A 14,950-nucleotide genomic window follows, 5' to 3' on the forward strand; every position below is an offset into this window, starting at 1 on the left:
GTTGAAGATGGCCTGCTGCCCTCATCCGGGAAGACTTCATTTGGAAGCAGATAGAGCAGGCCTGGACATATTCCTTGACATCCTTGGCCATAGTTGGCCACCAGAAGTCTCTGGAGATGAAATCCAAGGTACGGTGGAATCCAGGGTGTCCGGCGAAGCGGGAGTCGTGTCCCCATTGTAAAACTGCCGATCTGACGGAATTAGAGACAAATAACTTGTCCTGAGGGCACTGAGGAGGTACCGTCTGCCCTACCAATTACCTCAATGTCCCATCTTACCGCTGCCAGGAACTTACCAGACGGGATGATGGGTTCTGGAATCAATTCGGCCTCAGGGGGGTCGTGGATCCGTGAAAGGGCGTCTGCCTTGATGTTCTTGGAACCTGGAGTGTAGGTGATCAAGAAATTAAATCTGGAAAAAAAAAGGGACCACCTAGCCTGGCGAGGACAAAGACGTTTGGCCGACTGCAGATACTCCAGGTTTTTATGATCAGTGTAAATTAAAAAAGGGTGATGAGCACCCTCTAACCAGTGCCTCCCTTCCTCCAATGCCAGCTTAATGGCCAAGAGCTCACGGTTACCGACGTCGTAGTTCATTTGGGCAGGGGATAGCTTCTTAGAGAAGAAGGCACAGGGATGAAGAATCTGTTTTTCTCCATGACGTTGGGAGAAAACAGCACCTACACCATGGCCAGAAGCATCCACTTCGACCACAAAGGTCATCATCATCGTCCCAGTGAGTCTCTGCTGCTGCTACTTGAAAATCTATAGCATAATCATGTACAGACCGGCGGCCTTGGTGGATGGAGGAGAGGCGGAAGGCAGAGTCTTGGCCAACTATGGGACGACAAAAAACCCCCTTAAATTTTCCTAAAAAAAATCATAATCCTGAATTTCAGGAGCCCCGCGATCAAGCAGAGCAGTAGCCCATTCCAAAGCGCGGCCGGTTAGCCGTGAAACTATGAAGGCGATCTTGTCCTGAGGAGAAAAAAAAGTCTCCGGGTGAAGCCTGAGAACCAGCGCACACTGTGCTAAGAAGCCCCGACATTTCGTAGGGTTGCCGTCAAACCTGTCAGGTGGAGTTAGTGGAAGAGGTCGAGGGGCAGGTGTAGGAGCTGGCGGAGGCGGAGCCGAAGCGGCAGCTCCAGCGTTGCTTCCTCGATTGCCGATGGGCGGCATTGCAGACAGGTGCGCAGAGATCTGTTGGACAGAAGCCTGGAGCTGGAGTAAGGCTTGTCCGTGCTGATCCAAAGCCGAGCGAATCTCCTCTTGCTCCGCTGGGTCCATGTTAAATGGCTCAGTATTCTGTTACGGTAATAGGGACCGAACCAGTGAGTGAACCCACTTGCAGGAGCGAACAAAACCAAGTCGTAATCCGAAAGCAAACCGTAATCGTAGGAACGAGCCGAGAGTCCAGGGGAAGCCAGATATCCGAAAGGGAACGAATACCGAAGCCGAAGCGAGATCCGAAGTCGTAGTCCGTAGAGCAATCCGAGAATCCAGGGGTAGCCAGTGATCCAAAACAGAGCGAAAGTAACCAATCCAAGCTGAGATCCGAAAAGCCGAAGTCCAAAGGGAAAAACCGCAAACCGAAAGCCAAGACGAACACAGAGTAGAAGTAACGCAACCAGGAAGCTCGAAAGGGAAAACCAATACTGAGCAACGAGGTAGGGAAGGACAGGTGTTTAAGTAGGATGAGACGGGGGTGTGGTGGTGAATGGGAAAACTTATAGGTGAACTGATGGATAGGGGCTACGCCTACTTCTGCCTCCTCCGTTGCCGGGAGGCAGGGATCGTAACAGATACGGGTGCGGACCTGGGCTCAGAACATGATATCATCTATCCAGCTGGACTGCCCGGCGCTGTACAATGAAGTCCTGCCTGACTTTGAATCAGAGGGTGCATACGCGGGATTGGTAAGTACCTTAAACCCCTCCCCCTTGCTTGAATCACACTGAGGTACACAGGGGCTGGGGCGACTCACCTCTCCAAGACACCTGCGTCATCCCACTCCCATTTCACCTCAACATGGTTCTGAGAAAATCTCCCAGCTCCAAGGGGAGAGAGACAGGAGCCGGGCTGGGTCTCCAGCCCTCTGTTTATTCAAGATTATTGCCTCAGGAGGTGGGTGAGGTGGAAGACACACTGTCTACAGATCATCACTAGGTGCAGCGTAAAGCAGGGGGTGAGACTCTTGATCATGGATAAGGATAACAGTGGGATGACTCCCCCTCTATTGACTCACTGCCTACTTATGATGTCATGAAGTGAAACTCCACTCACAGTGGTGCCTTTCTTTCTGTCTTGTTGTACAGAATTTATCATCATGGACAACATAGGTCATAGTTTAATGCAAATATTCATTGAGTGGGTGGCGGAAGAATTCATTTATACTCCTCAGCTAAGATATTTTAAAAATACAGCGCAGATTTGTTAGAGAACTTGACAAGTAAAAACGACAGATCGCCGGTGTCATTAGGTTAGGACTGTAGAGTTCTGTTATAATCTTTTGGCATATTTTTCTTAATTTTAATGTGAATCTAAAGACAAATGCTATTCAATATTTTGTAACATCCAATACAATTGTAAAATAGGCTGTTATTGTAATAAAATTGGCGAATAAGAGAAAACCACAATTTGTATGATATTATCACTAAATATCAACGTTCAGAGGAAGGATTTGAAGAATCTATCAAAGGATAAACAGTGACAGGAGTGGATTTTTTATTCGGAACCAATACTTTTGCACCTCAATAATCCACTCATTCTCGAAAGAAGAAAACACAGGTATATTTTGAGTCTCACCATGATCGTCTTCTCGATCCAAAAAAAAAGCTTAAATGTGATAGTTTCCATTGTATTTTGGATGCAACTACCCTCGAAGACAGTTTCACCTTGAGACAATGACTCTCTCACCTGGTAAAATGTGATTGAGACCTGTATTAAATCCCAGAGCCCTGGCACAGTGACTCTCTCCCAGTTGCATGCTGTAGTGTAATGGAAGGTTACTGAGAAAAAGTGTTTTATCCTAAAAATGTTGTTTAGGGACAGAGAGCTAGATACTTAGAACAAAGTGTGATAGCACCAAACTCATCAAGGGCACTGGATGTTTTAATAATGTTTATCTCTGTTGCTTGAAGAAGGGAGTATGATAAACTATTTTATTAACTGCTCTTCTTTGCTTGAAGCAGAAACCTATAAGGAATGGAAAATTACTGCTTCGCCTGTCCTTAAAGTGTTGCGTCAGCTTAAAAAAGGATATAAAACAAGGGGTTCTCCTTGCTTGCTTTTGAATCAGCCTTCACTTCTCAGTGATTGCTTTTTCCCATATTGCAAATATGAATAAAGACCTTACTGAGTGAATGAGAACACCTCTCCTGGCTCTTCTTTGATAAAATTCCACAACAGTAGCTATCTCAGATATCTGTTTACAGGGCACTCAGTACTTGCACAGCCTCACCCAAACTTCCCGCCATTCTGACATCTCCTGTCCAGCCCCACCTCCACCTCTCTCCCATCACCAACCTTCCATATCAAACAAAACACTGTGCACCCTGTTCACTCTTCACTTTAAACTGTTCCCTTTCGACAGCAAACACTTTAAATCAAGTCTTCACCCCTGAGGTTCATAGTGCAAGTAGAGAAGCATCTAGTAAACCATTACTCAGTCATTAACATGTAGCATTGCTTGCAAGCCTCAAATATTAAAGTCTGATTTATTTTATTGAAGACCTTGGTTAGAAAAAGTATTACAATAAAAGTTTCAAAACATATTCCTGCAAAATTCTCAAACAGACAGACTAGAAAGGCTTTTTAGAGCTGAGAAACATGCATTTAGTTCTCAGATTCTCTTCTTGGTGCATTTAATGTGCATTTGGTGCATTTAATGTGATTTAATTAATATAAAATGAAAAGCATATCCAGGTGCAAACATGTTTTTCCAATGTTACACTCACTATACCATTGTCAATTTATCGCAAATTATCTTCAAACATGTTCAAATACAGTACGTATTCCAAATAATACCCAGAAAGAAAAGAGAAAATTTAATATTTTGATTTTAAATTCAAATTTCAGTAGTGCAACAATGACCAAGTCCCAGTACTCAAGTCTCACTGTAGCTGGATTCCAGTATCATCAGCTGTTGGCTGGTTTGTAAATCCTCTGATCCTCATGTCCTCCTCTTGGGGTGCAGGGAAGACGGGGAGATTGTTCCCCTAGTCCTGTCTTGTCTCAGTTCCCAGATTATTGACCGCTTCCTGTCACAACAGTGCCTCCAAGAGGAAGAGCCCTGAACAGCGCAGTGTCTCAGATATATCAGGATAATTAGCCTGAAGCAACTATGCCAGTTTCATATCTCATTGAGACAGTCACCCAGATACAATACAACCCAGAAACCTAGATACAATCACAGGCCTAAAAAAACAAACATTAAAGAACAAGCAGAATAAGTGAAGGAGGGCATGAAAGATTACTGGTGAAAATGTCTTGGCACAGCTGACTTTAAACCTGCTTCTCTGCTCTGGCACACATTTCTCTCAGTGCTGGAGGAGCTGAGTGTGTGTTTAAGCATTGTGTTTCACTGCTTCTTGATGCTGCAGTCAAGACACTGGTGAAACTGTGTAGGTCAGTGTGTATAAAACACTTGTGACATTATATTGTGTGAACTAGGGGTCACAAATTATATTCCAGAATTATTTGCTTTGTCTCAACATCACTGTTTAGCTTCTGGCTTTTAGGTTGCAGCATGGGGTCAAATTCTTCAGCCTGATCGCAAGCTCCTCTATCTGTCACACTGGAACTGGTACTCCCCTCCGAACTGATGTGTGAAGAAACACCTGAAAGACCAACAACAGACACACTGGCCATCACCACTCCCATAGCCACAGACTACTGACCAACAACAACAACATCAGACACACTGACCATCACTGCTCCCACAGCCAACGACTACTGACCACCACCAACAACAGACACACTGGCCATCACCAATCCCAAACACACTGACTACTGAACAAGAACACCAGACACACTGACCATCACCACTCCCACAGCCACCGACTCCTGACCACTGCCAACAACAATAACAACAGACACACCGGTCGTCACTGATCCCACACCCACCGACTACTGACCGCCAACAACAACAGACACACTGGCCATCACCAATCCCACAGCCACCGACTCCTGACCACTGCCAACAACAATAACAACAGACACACCGGTCGTCACTGATCCCACACCCACAGACTACTGACCAACAACAACAACAGACACACTGGCCATCACCACTCCCACAGACACTGACTACTGACAAACAACAACAACAGACACACTGGCCATCACCACTCCCACAGACACTGACTACTGACCAACAACAACAACAGACACACTGGCCATCACCACTCCCACAGACACTGACTACTGACCAACAACAACGACAGACACACTGCCCATCACCAATCCCACAGACACTGACTACTAACCAACAACAACACCAGACGCACTGGCCATCACCGATCCCACACACACTGACTACTGAACAACAACACCAGACACACTGACCATCACAACTCCCACAGACACTGACTACTGACCAACAACAACAACAGACACACTGGCCATCACAGCTCCCACAGCCACAACTACTGACCAACAACAACAACACACACATTGACCATCACCACTCCCACAGACACTGACTACTGACCAACAACAACAACAGACACACTGGCCATCACTGCTCCCACAGCCACAACTACTGACCAACAACAACAGACACACTGGCCATCACTGCTCCCACAGACACTGACTACTGACCAACAACAACAGACACAATGACCATCACTGCTCCCACAGCCATCGACTACTGACCAACAACAACAGACACAATGACCATCACTGCTCCCACAGCCATCGACTACTGACCAACAACAATAGACACACTGGCCATCACTGCTCCCACAGACACTGACTACTGACCAACAACAACAGACACACTGGCCATCACCACTCCCACAGACACTGACTACTGACCACCAACAACAACAACAAAAAACACTGGCCATCACCAGTCCCACAGACACTGACTACTGACCAACAACAACACCAGACACACTGGCCATCACCGATCCCACACACACTGACTACTGACCAACAACAACACCAGACACACTGACCATCACCACTCCCAGAGACACTGACTACTGACCAACAACAAGAACAGACACACTGGCCATCACCGATCCCACACACACTGACTACTGAACAACAACAACAGACACACTGGCCATCACTGCTCCCACAGCCACAACTACTGACCAACAACAACAGACACACTAGCCATCACTGCTCCCACAGACACTGACTACTGACCAACAACAACAACAGACACACTGGCCATCACTGCTCCCACAGCCATAACTACTGACCAACAACAACAGACACACACTGGCCATCACTGCTCCCACAGAAACTGACTACTGACCAACAACAACAACAGACACACTGGCCATCACTGCTCCCACAGACACTGACTACTGACCAACAACAACAACAGACACAATGACCATCACTGCTCCCACAGCCATTGACTACTGACCACCAACAACAGACACACTGACCATCACTGCTCCCACAGCCATCGACTACTGACCAACAACAATAGACACATTGACCATCACTGCTCCCACAGCCATCGACAACTGACCAACAATAACAGACACACTGACCATCACCACTCCCACAGCACAGCCTATGACTTTTGACCAACAACAACAGACACACTGGCTATCACCACTCCCACAGACACTGACTACTGACCACCAACGACAGACACACTGTCCATCACCACTCCCACAGCCATCGAATACTGACCAACAACAACAGACACATTGACCATCACTGCTCCCACAGCCACTGACTACTGAACAACAACAACAAACACACTGGCCATCACCACTCCCACAGCCATCGACTACTGACCAACAACAACAGACACACCGGCCATTACCGATCCCACACACACTGACTACTGAACAATAACAGACACACACTGGCCATCACTGCTTACAAACTCTGACTACCGAACAACAACAACAGAAACACTGGCCATCACTGCTCCCACAGCCACCGACTACTGAACAACAACACCAGACACACTGACCATCACCACTCCCACAGACACTGACTACTGACCAACAACAACAACAGACACACTGGCCATCACCACACCCACAGACACTGACTACTGACCAACAACAACAACAGACACACTGGCCATCACCACTCCCACAGACACTGACTATTGACCAACAACAACGACAGACACACTGGCCATCACCACTCCCACAGACACTGACTACTGACCAACAACAACATCAGACACACTGACCATCACCACTCCCACAGACACTGACTACTGACCAACAACAAGAACAGACACACTGGCCATCACCGATCCCACACACACTGACTACTGAACAACAACACCAGACACACTGACCATCACCACTCCCACAGACACTGACTACTGACCAACAACAACATCAGACACACTGACCATCACCACTCCCACAGACACTGACTACTGACCAACAACAAGAACAGACACACTGGCCATCACCGATCCCACACACACTGACTACTGAACAACAACAACAGACACACTGGCCATCACTGCTCCCACAGCCACAACTACTGACCAACAACAACAGACACACTGGCCATCACTGCTCCCACAGACACTGACTATTGACCAACAACAACAGACACAATGACCATCACTGCTCCCACAGCCATCGACTACTGACCACCAACAACAGACACACTGACCATCACCACTCCCACAGTTACTGACTACTGACCAACAACAACATCAGACACACTGGCCATCACCGATCCCACACACACTGACTACTGAACAACAACAATAACAGACACAATGACCATCACTGCTCCCACAGCCATTGACTACTGACCACCAACAACAGACACACTGACCATCACTGCTCCCACAGCCATCGACTACTGACCAACAATAACAGACACACTGACCATCAACACTCCCACAGCACACCCAATGACTTTTGACCAACAACAACAGACACACTGGCTATCACCACTCCCACAGACACCGACTACTGACCACCAACGACAGACACACTGTCCATCACCACTCCCACAGCCATCGAATACTGACCAACAACAACAGACACATTGACCATCACTGCTCCCACAGCCACTGACTACTGAACAACAACAACAAACACACTGGCCATCACCACTCCCACAGCCATCGACTACTGACCAACAACAACAGACACACCGGCCATCACCGATCCCACACACACTGACTACTGAACAATAACAGACACACACTGGCCATCACTGCTTACAAACTCTGACTACCGAACAACAACAACAGAAACACTGGCCATCACTGCTCCCACAGCCACCGACTACTGAACAACAACACCAGACACACTGACCATCACCACTCCCACAGACACTGACTACTGACCAACAACAACAACAGACACACTGGCCATCACCACACCCACAGACACTGACTACTGACCAACAACAACAACAGACACACTGGCCATCACCACTCCCACAGACACTGACTATTGACCAACAACAACGACAGACACACTGGCCATCACCACTCCCACAGACACTGACTACTGACCAACAACAACATCAGACACACTGACCATCACCACTCCCACAGACACTGACTACTGACCAACAACAAGAACAGACACACTGGCCATCACCGATCCCACACACACTGACTACTGAACAACAACACCAGACACACTGACCATCACCACTCCCACAGACACTGACTACTGACCAACAACAACATCAGACACACTGACCATCACCACTCCCACAGACACTGACTACTGACCAACAACAAGAACAGACACACTGGCCATCACCGATCCCACACACACTGACTACTGAACAACAACAACAGACACACTGGCCATCACTGCTCCCACAGCCACAACTACTGACCAACAACAACAGACACACTGGCCATCACTGCTCCCACAGACACTGACTATTGACCAACAACAACAGACACAATGACCATCACTGCTCCCACAGCCATCGACTACTGACCACCAACAACAGACACACTGACCATCACCACTCCCACAGTTACTGACTACTGACCAACAACAACATCAGACACACTGGCCATCACCGATCCCACACACACTGACTACTGAACAACAAGAATAACAGACACAATGACCATCACTGCTCCCACAGCCATTGACTACTGACCACCAACAACAGACACACTGACCATCACTGCTCCCACAGCCATCGACTACTGACCAACAATAACAGACACACTGACCATCAACACTCCCACAGCACACCCAATGACTTTTGACCAACAACAACAGACACACTGGCTATCACCACTCCCACAGACACCGACTACTGACCACCAACGACAGACACACTGTCCATCACCACTCCCACAGCCATCGAATACTGACCAACAACAACAGACACATTGACCATCACTGCTCCCACAGCCACTGACTACTGAACAACAACAACAAACACACTGGCCATCACCACTCCCACAGCCATCGACTACTGACCAACAACAACAGACACACCGGCCATCACCGATCCCACACACACTGACTACTGAACAATAACAGACACACACTGGCCATCACTGCTTACAAACTCTGACTACCGAACAACAACAACAGAAACACTGGCCATCACTGCTCCCACAGCCACCGACTACTGAGCAACAACACCAGACACACTGACCATCACCACTCCCACAGACACTGACTACTGACCAACAACAACAACAGACACACTGGCCATCACCACTCCCACAGACACTGACTACTGACCAACAACAACAACAGACACACTGGCCATCACCACTCCCACAGACACTGACTATTGACCAACAACAACAACAGACACACTGCCCATCACCAATCCCACAGACACTGACTACTGACCAACAACAACACCAGACACACTGGCCATCACCGATCCCACACACACTGACTACTGAACAACAACACCAGACACACTGACCATCACCACTCCCACAGACACTGACTACTGACCAACAACAACATCAGACACACTGACCATCACCACTCCCACAGACACTGACTACTGACCAACAACAAGAACAGACACACTGGCCATCACCGATCCCACACACACTGACTACTGAACAACAACAACAGACACACTGGCCATCACTGCTCCCACAGCCACAACTACTGACCAACAACAACAGACACACTGGCCATCACTGCTCCCACAGCCATCGACTACTGACCACCAACAACAGACACTCTGACCATCACTGCTCCCACAGCCACAGACTACTAAACAACAACAACAGACACACTAGCCATCACCACTCCCACAGACACTGACTACTGACCACCAACAACAACATCAAAAAATACTGGCCATCACCACTCTCACAGACACCGACTACTGACCAAGAACAACAACAGACACACTGCCCATCACCAATCCCACAGACACTGACTACTGACCAACAACAACAACAGACACACTGGCCATCACCGATCCCACACACACTGACTACTGAACAACAACAACAGACACACTGGCCATCACTGCTCCCACAGACACTGACTACTGACCAACAACAACACCAGACACACTGGCCATCACCGATCCCACACACACTGACTACTGAACAACAACACCAGACACACTGACCATCACCACTCCCACAGACACTGACTACTGACCAACAACAAGAACAGACACACTGGCCATCACCGATCCCACACACACTGACTACTGAACAACAACAACAGACACACTGGCCATCACTGCTCCCACAGACACTGACTACTGACCAACAACAATAACAGACACAATGACCATCACTGCTCCCACAGCCATTGACTACTGACCACCAACAACAGACACACTGACCATCACTGCTCCCACAGCCATCGACTACTGACCAACAACAATAGACACATTGACCATCACTGCTCCCACAGCCATCAACAACTGACCAACAATAACAGACACACTGACCATCACCACTCCCACAGCACAGCCACTGACTTTTGACCAACAACAACAGACACACAGGCTATCACCACTCCCACAGACACCGACTACTGACCTACAACGACAGACACACTGTCCATCACCACTCCCACAGCCATCGAATACTGACCAACAACAACAGACACATTGACCATCACTGCTCCCACAGCCACTGACTACTGAACAACAACAACAGACACACTGGCCATCACCACTCCCACAGACACTGACTATTGACCAATAACAACAACAGACACAATGACCATCACCACTCCCACAGCCACCGACTACTGAACAACAACAGACACACTGGCCATCACCACTCACACAGCCACCGACTACTGAACAACAACACCAGACACACTGACCATCACCACTCCCACAGCCATCGACTACTGACCAACAACAACAGACACACCGGCCATCACCGATCCCACATACACTGACTACTGAACAATAACAGACACACACTGGCCATCACTGCTTACAAACTCTGACTACCGAACAACAACAACAGAAACACCGGCCATCACCACTCCCACAGACACTGACTACTGACCAACAACAACAACAACAGACACACTGGCCATCACCACTCCCACAGACACTGACTACTGACCAACAACAACAACAGACACACTGCCCATCAACAATCCCACAAACACTGACTACTGACCAACAACAACACCAGACACACTGGCCATCACCGATCCCACACACACTGACTTCTGAACAACAACACCAGACACACTGACCATCACCACTCCCACAGACACTGACTACTGACCAACAACAACAACAGACACACTGGCCATCACCACTCCCACAGACACTGACTACTGACCAACAACAACAACAGACACACTGGCCATCACCGATCCCACACACACTGACTACTGAACAACAACACCAGACACACTGACCATCACCACTCCCACAGACACTGACTACTGAACAACAACAACAGACACACCGGCCATTACCGATCCCACACACTGACTACTGAACAACAACAGACACACACTGGCCATCACTGCTTACACACTCTGACTACCGAACAACAACAACAACAGACACACTGGCCATCACTGCTCCCACAGCCACTGACTACTAACCAACAACAACAACAGACACACTGACCATCACCACTCCCACAGACACTGACTACTGACCAACAACAACACCAGACACACTGGCCATCACCGATCCCACACACACTGACTACTGACCAACAACAACACCAGACACATTGGCCATCACCGATCCCACACACACTGACTACTGAACAACAACACCAGACACACTGACCATCACCACTCCCACAGACACTGACTACTGACCAACAACAAGAACAGACACACTGGCCATCACCGATCCCACACACACTGACTACTGAACAACAACAACAGATACACTGACCATCACTGCTCCCACAGCCATTGACTACTGACCACCAACAACAGACACACTGACCATCACTGCTCCCACAGCCATCGACTACTGACCAAAAACAACAGACACTCTGACCATCACAACTCCCACAGACACTGACTACTGACCAACAACAACAACAGACACAATGACCATCACCACTCCCACAGACACTGACTACTGACCAACAGCAACGACAGACACACTGACCATCACTGCTCCCACAGCCATCGACTACTGACCACCAACAACAGACACACTGTCCATCACCACTCCCACAGCCATTGAATACTGACCAACAACAACAGATACATTGACCATCACTGCTCCCACAGCCATTGTTTACTGACCAACAACAACAACAGACACACCGGCCATCACAGATCCCACACACACTGACTACTGAACAATAACAGACACTCACTGGCCATCACTGCTTACACACTCTGACTACCGAACAACAACAACAGACACACTGGCCATCACTGCTCCCACAGACACCGACTACTGACCACCACCAACAACCGACACACTGACCATCACTGCTCCCACAGCCACCGACTACTGACCACCACCAACAACAGACACACACTGAACATCGTTGCTCCTACAGCCACCTGCTCCTGACCACCAACAAATACAGACACACACTGGCCATCACCGCTCCCACAGACCCTTCCCATCACCCTCCCCCTTTCGGCAGAGTCACACCTGAGTCTCCACTGTCCACTGAGGGGACTGAGACTTTTTTACTCAGCATCTCTCTCCCTGGGAATGAAGCAGTAAGTCATGTTATTTAGTCTGCAGACAACACAGTCACCAGGAGTTTTTTAACTTTGAATCTCTAAATTCATATTTGTGTACTATATTAATATAGTCCAATATCACTGTCATACAGAGAGGCACTTCTCATGTGTGACCCTAGACCATTCTATAATACTGAACTACACATCCAGAATACAGAGAGACAGCACTGACAGTATTAGTGACAGATACTGTAATGTGAAGAGACAGTGCAGTACTTGCTATGTGTAAACTGGCAATGAACTCTTACCCATCTTCCTCTTCCAGAGAAGAATGCAAACAGCTCCTGATGCCAGAAGTACCAAGCAAACTGCAGTTGCAGCTACACTGATGGCAACTCTGGGATCTTGGGACTCGGATCCACCTGACAACACACACAGCACAGAGTTATACAGTGTGTCAATGTCTATAGCATAGGAGACTGGAGAGCTTCAGTGTAGAATTAGTACAATATAATCTGAAGAGTTCCAGTGACGTACCCCATGTCAATGTAACATTGTAGTTGGAGCCACGGTGAATAACAGTACATCTGTACTCCTCTCTCTCACTGGCTCTGATCTCCACACTCTTCCTCAGCTGGAAGGTGGCGTCACCGTTGGGTCTGATCCCACTAGACTGCACCTCCTCTGTCTCGTTCTCTCCATTCCTGGACAGACTGACCACTATGTCTCCAGGGTAGAAACCAGTGACCAGACAGGAGAGATAGAGAGTCTGAAAGAATCCCATTTGCTTGGCAGAGACAAACACCTGAGGAGAGACTGAAAGACATGGATTAATGAGACCCACTGCCTGGACACTCCAGTACATTAACACTGCACTGAGAGGGAGGGGGTTAATACAGACACACTGACTGGACACTCCAGTACATGAACACTGCACTGAGAGAGAGAGGGGTTAATACAGACACACTGACTGGACACTCCAGTACATTAAAACTGCACTGAGAGAGAGGGGTTCATACAGACACACTGACTGGACACTCCAGTACATTAACACTGCACTGAGAGAGAGAGGGGTTCATACAGACACACTGACTGGACACTCCAGTACATTAACACTGCACTGAGAGAGGGAGGGGTTCATACAGACACACTGACTGGACACTCCAGTACATGAACACTGCACTGAGAGAGAGAGGGGTTCATACAGACACACTGACTGGACACTCCAGTACATTAACACTGCACCGAGAGAGAGGGGTTCATACAGACAAACTGACTGGACACTCCAGTACATTAACACTGCACTGAGAGAGAGGGGGGTTAATACAGACACACTGACTGGACACTCCAGTACATTAACACTGCACTGAGAGAGAGGGGTTCATACAGACACACTGACTGGACACTCCAGTACATTAACACTGCACTGAGAGAGAGGGGTTAATACAGACACACTGACTGGACACTCCAGTACATGAACACTGCACTGAGAGAGAGGGGGGTTAATACAGACACACTGACTGGACACTCCAGTACATTAACACTGCACTGAGAGAGAGAGGGGTTCATACAGACACACTGACTGGACACTCCAGTACATGAACACTGCACTGAGAGAGAGAGAGGTTCATACAGACACACTGACTGGACACTCCAGTACATGAA

General features: G+C 48.1%; 1 long non-coding RNA gene across 1 annotated transcript; it reads right to left on the bottom strand.

The window, feature by feature from the left end:
• Positions 1 to 4,476: 4,476 nt before the first annotated feature.
• LOC138242868 (uncharacterized) lies at positions 4,477 to 14,061 on the bottom strand. The gene is made up of 4 exons (XR_011191733.1): positions 13,823 to 14,061; positions 13,594 to 13,707; positions 13,251 to 13,307; positions 4,477 to 4,837 (listed from the first exon to the last, which is right to left on the bottom strand). It is a non-coding gene; the product is annotated as an uncharacterized lncRNA (long non-coding RNA).
• Between the last annotated feature and the right edge of the window lie 889 nt (positions 14,062 to 14,950).

The sequence above is a fragment of the Lepisosteus oculatus genome, chromosome 14, assembly GCF_040954835.1.
Source record: "Lepisosteus oculatus isolate fLepOcu1 chromosome 14, fLepOcu1.hap2, whole genome shotgun sequence".
In the NCBI taxonomy this organism is placed as follows: Eukaryota; Metazoa; Chordata; class Actinopteri; order Semionotiformes; family Lepisosteidae; genus Lepisosteus; species Lepisosteus oculatus.